Genomic DNA, 9,327 nt, shown 5'->3' with positions numbered 1-9,327 from the left:
CTGGGGCCGTTTCTTTGAGGGTTTTTGCAAATACTACCTTTTCTGATCTTCATAGTAATATCATGGATGATATGAGGAGGGGTGTCTGTGTTATGCATGTATTTTTTTTTAAATTACTTTATTGATCCCTCCTGGGGAAATTACTCTCTGCATTTTGCCCACACCAAGCGAACGAAACACACACACAAGCATGCACATGCACTAATGATGCTGGGGCAGGGGGCTGCCCAGTGAGGTGCCTGGGGAGCTGGGGTGGATTGGTGCCTTGCTTAGGGGCACCACAGCCATGGTTGCAGAGGCAGGGGATGCGCGTCTCCTTCACCACTACCATATCCGTTTTTTGGGTTTGTTTTTTTTTTGCGCTTGGTCGAGGGATCAAACCCACGACCCTCCGATCTCAGGCTGGTCCAAAGTCCAAAGCCGTACTCTTAACTGGCTCCATTTGGTCCCATTTGGGCAGGATCAGCCTCTGCTTTTTATGTCTGACATTTAAGAGATATTTTGAAGAGAAACTTATTTAAAACACTAGAAAAAAAAGCCAAAGTAGATTAGAATATTATCTGTCCCTAAACCAAGATTATTCAATTCAGTTCAATTCAGTTTTACTTATATAGCGCCTTCCACAATCAAAATTGTCTCAAAGCGCTTTACAGAGACCCAGAGCCTGACCCCAGAGCAAGCACTTAAGGCGACAGTGGCAAGGAAAAACTCCCTTTTAACAGAAAGAAACCTTGAGCAGAACCTGGCTCATATGGGGGACCCTCCTGTTGATGGCCGGGCTGGGTGAAAGGAGGAAAAGGAGGAAGATAGGACAGCCAGGAATGGAGGAGAGGAGGAGAAGGACATGCAGCATAATACAAACAGGGTTGGCAATGGACAATGTTAGAGGGTCTGCATTTACATTACAGTTAGTGGATAATGTGTGCTCAGCAGATTACAGTTATGAATTACAGTTATGAATTAGATTATGAATTGGGAAAATATCTCTTAAATGTCAGAAGCTGATCCCGTTCAAGCAAAGGCTCCGTTTCCACAAATCGGCAAACTCGAAGATGTCCAGCAAGGTTCAGACAGAGTTGCACTTCATCCTACATTGCAAATCAGTCACTGAAATATTATGCGCTCAATTCAGTTCTGGAATTACAAATTTCAGTGAACTAAATGAACTAAGTGAACCTGGCTCAATTGTATTTTGATGCTTTGGCAATATTGTTTTTCAAACTTTCATGCCAAGATTAAATTTAGATTAAATTAAAGAAAGCACCTCTGAATGGAATTGAATCAACTGCTACACAGTAATACAGTATTTTAACTGTACAGTAGACAGAATAGGTACTGAGAAAATGTGTTATTACAAAAGGAAAAAAAAATCAGCAACCAGTCTGTACCAGATAAAATGCTTTTCTACTTTTTTATGCCTCATACTCATTTAGATGTTACATGTGAAGCACCCTTAGCCCCTTTAATAGACATTTTTGTTAATAGGTTTATAATAGGAAAAATCACCATAATGTAGGGCATTATGGTGATCCCACCCACCTGCTGCTGTTTATTGTTTACAATGATCCATTTCTAACACGTTTAATGTTCCACTCTGCTACAGATAAATATTGGATTAATATTCTCTGCAGACTGTAATGTAAATAATTACCAATCATGACAGCTTTTTGTTTCTGTGCTCTGTTTCCTATCATAACTGTAATCTGCTGAGCACACATTATCCACTAACTGTTCACTAACTGTAATCTAAATGCTGACCCTCTAACATTGTCCATTGTCTGTATTATGCTGCATGTCCTTCTCCCCCTCTCCTCCATTCCTAGCTGTCCTATCTTCCTCCTTTTCCTCCTTTCACCCAGCCTGGCCATCGGCAGGAGGGTCCCCCATCTGAGCCAGGTTCTGCTCAAGGTTTCTTCCTGTTAAAAGGGAGTTTTTCCTTGCCACTGTCTCCTTAAGTGCTTGCTCTGGGGTCAGACTCTGGGTCTCTGTAAAGCGCTTTGAGACAATTTTGATTGTGGAAGGCGCTATATAAATAAAATTGAATTGAATTGAATTGAATACTTCCCTCATATTTAGGTGTTCCAGAAATTTACATGTTTCAGAGCTCAGTATCAAAGTCCTGGCTCATCTGACTGAAAGACAGACAAAATCATAAGACATTGTTGTCTTTAGTTCTGGTCTGTGTTCACACTGACTTCTTGAAAACATTAAATAAATATAAGGTTACATGAACTGACAGGTTTTATCTGTTACCCTGTATCATCATAAGCAGTATATTGAAGCAGTGTCTCATTTATGTGTCAAATAGACCTGTACGCAGGACACGGTGTGTAAATGTTCTGGATTCACTAAACCTAACATGACTAAACAGGTAATTTAGGGATTTGGCAGATTTAAACATTGCAATTCTTCTCAGCTCAAATCATGCCTCTGCAAGCCTCTACAGTGAAAGCTGTTCCCATCATTGTGAGAGTAGACTCATTAATGAGTGACTGCCATAATTGTGCCAATCCCATGTACCATGCAGATGGTGTTACGCCCAGAGAATATAAGTAACTCTAAATTCAATCTTTGTGAGCAATGATCAGTTTTTGTCACTCTCTCTCTCCAGCTAAGCTTCTATTTCACTGCAGACAACAAGACCTGGCACTGTCAGTCAGTTTTTTGAGTCTGTAGTTTGTGCACAGTGCTGCACCAGCAGCGTCCCATTCTCCTGTTCTGTGATGAGATCTGTCACCTGCAGACCCCCTCTATACACAAGGAAGCTCCCAGAATGTCTTGTTATTGTTATATAAGTTCTGGGATTTCATGTTTATCAGGGTCTTCAAGAAAAGGACAAGGCTTCTTTTGTGTAGGTAGAGTTGGACAGGTTTTAAAAATCTAGTTACTAGCTCTAGTAACCAAGATCAAACCCAATCTCTTATACTTATACTAACACTAAATGAAAAGACTAATAACAATAATAAGAAGAAGGCAATAATAGGACTAGTAATTAGAATTAATTAATAAGATTAACAATAATGTAAGAGGTAATATTGACAGTTCAATAATCCATGTTAATGAAGCAGTTCACTCTATGTGCCACACCCCAGTTAGTCTAAGTTATGTAATATGTAATGTTCATATTGTGAGTACAGTGTTTTCATTCTCTGTATGTTCATTATTTCAATGAGAAAGAGCTCCAGTGTCTGCATGTTCTTTTATGAACCCACACAACTCCACACCCACAACGCTTACAATAACAATAGTAAAATAATATAATGATATTAAGACTAAAATAGGACTAATAATAATAATTAATGAGACTAGTAATGGGGGCCTTAGGTGGCCGTAGCGAAGATGGCAAGTTAGTAACAGTTACTAATCAGATATAAATGCATAAAGATGGAGAGGGAGAGGAGAACTGCATCATGGGCATTCCCCCGTCAGTCTAAGCCTATAGCAGCATAAATACGGGATGGATTGGGCAGATCGGATGCGGCCCTAACTATGAACTTCATCAAAAAGAAAAGTTTTTAGGCCACTCTTAAATGTGGAGAGGGTGTCAGCCTCCTGGACCTACTGAAGATTGGTAACACTCTGCCTCCCATGCTAGTTTTGGAGACTCTGGGAATCACAATAAGTCTGCATTCTTGGAGTGCAGTGTTCTAGGAGGGTAATAAGGTTCTATGAGCTCCTTCGTAGATGAGGAGCAGGATTTTGATTCTATTCTGGATTTTATGGGAAGCCAGTGTAGAGAAGCTAGCATAGAAGAAATATGATCTCTTTTCCTAGTTCCTGTCAGTACACTGCAGAATTTTGGATCAACCTCTGTGGTGATGTTGCCCATTCTGTCTCCCTTCTCCTCAACCAGATTAATGGCACCAAATACACTGCTCCATACATGAGGTCTTGCTTTGTCTAGTTTTCACAGTGTGGATACTTTTTGAATTACTTTACAAGAAAAACACTTTAGTTAATACATGGCAGATCACAATGATCACATTGTGATCTGATACTAGCTTGTCAAGAAAGGTGAATGAATGAATGTTTCAGCTGAGGACTATCATAAATAAACTTACAGTATTAAATGAACAAACTCCTACATGACAAATGTCTTCTATACATTGTGCAGTGTACATAAGGACACACTTAAAACTTTTTATATTTATGACATTGTGTGAATAAACCTTGCAAAAAAACTGAATACCAAAACCTGTCTGGGTCTGTCATTGCAACTAACAGAAGAACATGCCATAATTAAGGTGAACAGCAGTCAGTGGAAAATTCCTGCTCCACTGACAAATAAAGAGAAATAACAGTAATTACAATGCTATTGTATCAAAACAATACACGCAACTGGAGTTCACTGGTGAATGATCTTCCTGTAGCCTCATCGAAAAAGCCTGTCATCACTGCAGACCAGGCATGTCAATCAAACCAGCCACACCCACGAACCTACCACTCTTTGAGGCCCAATATCTAAATAATTAGGGAATTATTTTCAGAAGGACCACCAGAACACGGATCAGAAGGCAGGAAATGAAGCAAATGAAAATTTATTGACTTTCACAAGAGAAGCTGATGCTTTTTGAATTGGAATTGGAATTCTGAAGCCAGCTCCTAGCAGCCCTCAGTGGTATGGCACTTTAAGGCACTTCTGCATCAGCTTCACTTGTCAGACCCGGAGTTGTGCATTTTTATAGAGCTTATAGAACTCTTCATCTAAATCACTTTCACCATATGGGTTTCCTGGGGCCCATTCTGACATATGATACAACTCTGGTTCACTGCCATTGTTTGGGTCAAATGGTATCTTAATATGCAATGGGGTCTATTCTCCTCCAACTACCCTGCCAAGAACAATCAGAAGGGGAGTAAATACACGAATGATCTTAGCACTTGTATTTTATGGTTTAATTAGCAAAAGCAGACACTGAAAATTCTGTTTTATAAAAATCTATACTAATTTTCCTATACCATTACTTACTAGAAGGCTATTAATGCCTCATTGCCTCAAAGCCGTTAGAAATTATCAATAGGTAGTATAAAAGTGATAATAGTGAGGTGAGAACCGAAATGTTTATGTTTTTGGTGGGAATCTCAGAAGGTTCTACATAAGTAGAATTTGAAGGGAAAGGTTCTGGGAGCACATGACCACAGAACCAATTTACACTAGATAAATAAATATTTGTTTTATCTGTTGTGTGTCATTTTCTTCTTGCATTATACCATGTAACGTGAAAAACCTTACAGTAATCACATACGTCGCCATCCATGTGTGAATGTCCAGCAAAATACTGAACTAAAACTAATTATTGGATCTAAGCAAGGAGGAAAGTCAAACACAGACCAGACAAGTAATGGAGAATGACGGAACAGAGACAAGGGTTATTATAAAAAGGTGAAAGCCTCAAGGTTTCCATTAATTTTTTTAAATATTTTTTTTCTGATCAGTTGATTCTGGGTTCTCCTGACCATGCTACCTCTGCCCTCTGTGTCTATCTTGCACCCTTGATGCTGACATTTTATTCCCATTCCTCTCTGAAGGAGTGGGTGTCTGATTGTCAGTATAACAGTATGACATCAGTTTTGACAGGTGAATGCAAGCCAGTGGGTAGTGGGCATGTTGTGAATATGAAGACTTTTGGAGTCCATTTTGTTCCAGGCTCTTGGATTTGTAGGAATGGCTGTCATATTGCTAGAGGACTACAACTGTGTTGGCCAACTCAGTAATGAAACCCGCAGCCAAAATCTTACAACAGGATTCTTCATCAATTCCTTGTAGTTTAGGTTGTCTCTTTGCACTGGGATACACTGAACCATGAGTCCCTCTTAGCTATCGGGATGGCATTTGGAGTCAGCAGCAACTAGTATGGGCCTGTCCACTGGGACTGATGCCACAGTTTCCTTCGGAGATCCTTGATAACTACCCACTCTCCTTGCTGGGTGTTGTGGACTTTTACTGTAGAAAAAGACTTTATTGATCCCACAGCGGGGAAATTTACTTGTTAGGCGGCCCACAAGAAAAACAGGGAAAAAGGATAACGTGCAGAAAAACAATAAGTGTGCATGCAATTCAAGCACAAAAATGTGCAAAAAATTGTGTATTTACAATCTAAGAAAGTTAAGTTAAAGATACAAAAAACTGTAAAAAATGGCTATATACAAATTTACATGATGATGGAGGAGTGATGAGTAGGATACTGTGAGAAAGAAAAAAATATTGTACAGTCCCGCCACAGACAGTTGAGCTGTACAGTCTGACAGCAGAGGAAATGAACGACCTGCGGTAGCACTCCTTCCTACACTGTGGATTTCTATGTCTGCCGCTAAAGGAGTTGCTCAGCGTCCTTTGGCCCTTCTTGTACAGGGCATCAGTGCAGTATGTGGGGTAGTGTCCTTCTCCCAAAGTCGATCACCACCTCCTTTGTTACTGGTGTTTAGGCACAGGTGGTTGTGCTGACGCCAGTCAACAAAGTTCATGACGACAGAGCTATACTCCAGCTCATTCCCCTCAGACGCACAGCCAACAATGGCTGAGTCATTGGAGAACTTCTGGAGATGGCAGCTGCTGGTGATGTAAGTGAAATCTCACGTGTAGAGGGTGAAGAGGACTGGTGAGATCACTGTTCCCTGAGGGGCCCCAGTGCTGCAGGCTACTACCTCAGACACACAGTTATGTAGCCTCACGTACTGCGGCCTGTTAGTGAGGTAGTCAATGATCCATGTAGCCATATGTCCATCCACTCCTGCCCCCTCCAGCCTCCCTCACAGCAGTGCTGACAAGGACACAGGGAAACAATGAGACTTAAATACACAAGACAACAGGCAACAGGTGACACCAATTAGGGTGGGGCAGACAATCACAAATGGCGGGAAACTAGACAGGAAGTAGAACAAGACACGATACACAACGGCTATGACCTCAAAAGAAAACAGGAACTACTAATAAAACGTGAGAAACTAAACAAGAGTCCATATCATTTTCCATGTGAGTATAATAGTCAACAGGTGACTCGCCTTCCTTTTGTTTAGTGCTGTGGATCTCAGGCCAGCAGACTCTCAGGGGCAAAGCAGCCAACACTGTCATACAGTTTGTCCGTCATATTGATCTTTTGGGAGTCAGGCAGTTCCCCTGCAATCTCATTTAATTCATTTGGCTACCATGGCTTGTACTCAAGCAGTTCTGGATTCCAGTTGTGAGCAGGCCTTGTACCTGCTCACTTATTTTAGCAGGCCCTGTAAGAAGGTCAGGTAAGGCTAATTTCTCTACTGGCTCTCGGGGACAGATGTGTTTAAATTTTCAATGGGCTTATTATTCACACACTTCACAATCATTCTTATCTTCCCATACAAGCATACGGTATGTACATTAGATGCTGAATGAGTCACCACAATGTTTATTCTTTGTCTTTTTTCTACACTTACACTGATGTTTCAATTTATATATAAGAATTATCTAGTATTAATAGTAAGTAAGACCTGTCTGACAGTCAAGACCACATAAGCTTTACATGAAATGGTTTCCTAGGTTTCAAAACTTCTGTACAGGAAATGATTCACAGCGCCATACTCACTCAAATAGCTGGAGCAAACAGATTCACTACTTCTGCCTGTCACCTCTCCTCCGTTTGTTGTGACGGACCTCGCCACATCGCCAAAAATATAGAAGAAATTCTTCTAGAATATTGAAATATTGAGAGTCACTAATTCTCTGAAGAAATACACAATCAAGGCTCCTAGCTTCATGCCTCACAGAGAATAGACCAAAATAAATAAATAAATTATATATATATATAGCAGCAGTCATATGACTACAATATCTGACAAATACTCTTACGCCTATAATTTTCTTGTATGTTTATGTCTCTTCCTTTAACTACAATAACATCCCTATGTAAGCATTTTCTTCAGGAATGCACATTTTAGCTGTATGTTTTTGTTTTCTTTAACCTTGGTAATAAAAAAAAAGTCAGTTAGGTCAGTTATAAGTGCTTAATGTGCGCGCAGGTCTCTGTTGTGCCAGGCACAGGCAGGGTGTGGTGTTTTCTTTTGTTTGCCTGCAGGCATGTCTGTGAGTCATGGTTCAGTGTGAGATGAAAGGTGGCATGGTAAAATTAAAATGTGTTGTGTCAGTGTCTGTTGATGCCTACAGCAATTTGGCACATGCACCCTCAAAAGAAACTTAGTTGGATAAGACAAGTGTTGGACCTGGGTGTTGCAGAAATCAAAAACACCCAAAATGTCAGGCTTGGCCTGGTTGTGTATTCACTGGTTGATCCATATACATGTTTAATTATTACATTTTTATGCAAGTCAAATTTGAGAAACAAACTTGTGCACACTTTTGAGATTCCCTATGACATGAAATAACTGAGAAGATGGAAAAAAAGCTAGTAACTCTCAAATCTGTATGGGCTGAGGGGCAGACACTAGCACTAATTCAAGCGCATCTTGAGCTGGTATGAAGATTAAAGTTTGCCCACACTGACTGCTGCTGGTTTGTGTGCCGCCTCTGTTGTTGTTCAGGTAACATAGTAGTGCATACAACATATATAATATACTCTTTATGAATAATTTTATAAAGTAGGTTTGTTTATAGTGTTGTTCATTTTAGGTTTGATTTTTACACTGGATAAGGTTGTAATTGTCTTTTTTTTTTCTAGCATAGTAGCTAGTGGTCGCCTCCAGTCACAGCTGTGTGTGCTGGGAGTCCCCTCACTAGATGGTGACACGGTTTAGTTTATATTTCCTTTTTCGCAGGTAGAATACTCTCAGTGCTCTAACAGTGGTTGGTTGGTTGGTTGGTTTCCTGGCCATGCTACATTCTCCAAGAGCTTTGGATTATGTACTTAATAAATAGTCAGTCACGGCAGTTAACCAGGACTGACTGTTGTGGCCCCTTTACCGAAGCCTTTGTATCTCAGTTCAACAGTTAATTCCAGGTATTTACCACTCCCAGGAGTTACATAGGTTTGTATGTTATTTCTGATGTTTAATTGCCTAAATGAACCCGCTTGTTAGGAGCTCACAGTCTATCCTCCCATCCTTGTTTTCTGGTATTTCTTGTTTGTCCCGTGTTTGTCTGTTTCCTCGTCTGTGTGTGTCTAGATTTGGGCGTTGGTTTGTCTGCCAGAATTCTCCACACTCCCCCCTTATGAGTCCGACTCATGAGTTATTTAGTGTAATCTTTCCCCTCTTGTTCATACTTGTTTCTGCTGTGCTCCAGTTTCACCCGTGCCTGTGCCTCAGCCTTCTCTTCATACTCGGTACTATGTACTCGTCAGTGTCAAGTGGATTTGTGTATTCCTGGCTCACCGGTTCTAGCCCTCCATCTTACCTAGA

The sequence above is a fragment of the Toxotes jaculatrix genome, chromosome 6, assembly GCF_017976425.1.
Source record: "Toxotes jaculatrix isolate fToxJac2 chromosome 6, fToxJac2.pri, whole genome shotgun sequence".
Taxonomy (NCBI): Eukaryota; Metazoa; Chordata; class Actinopteri; family Toxotidae; genus Toxotes; species Toxotes jaculatrix.
The sequence above is the reverse complement of the archived record's forward strand: the minus strand, read 5'-3'. Positions refer to the sequence as shown.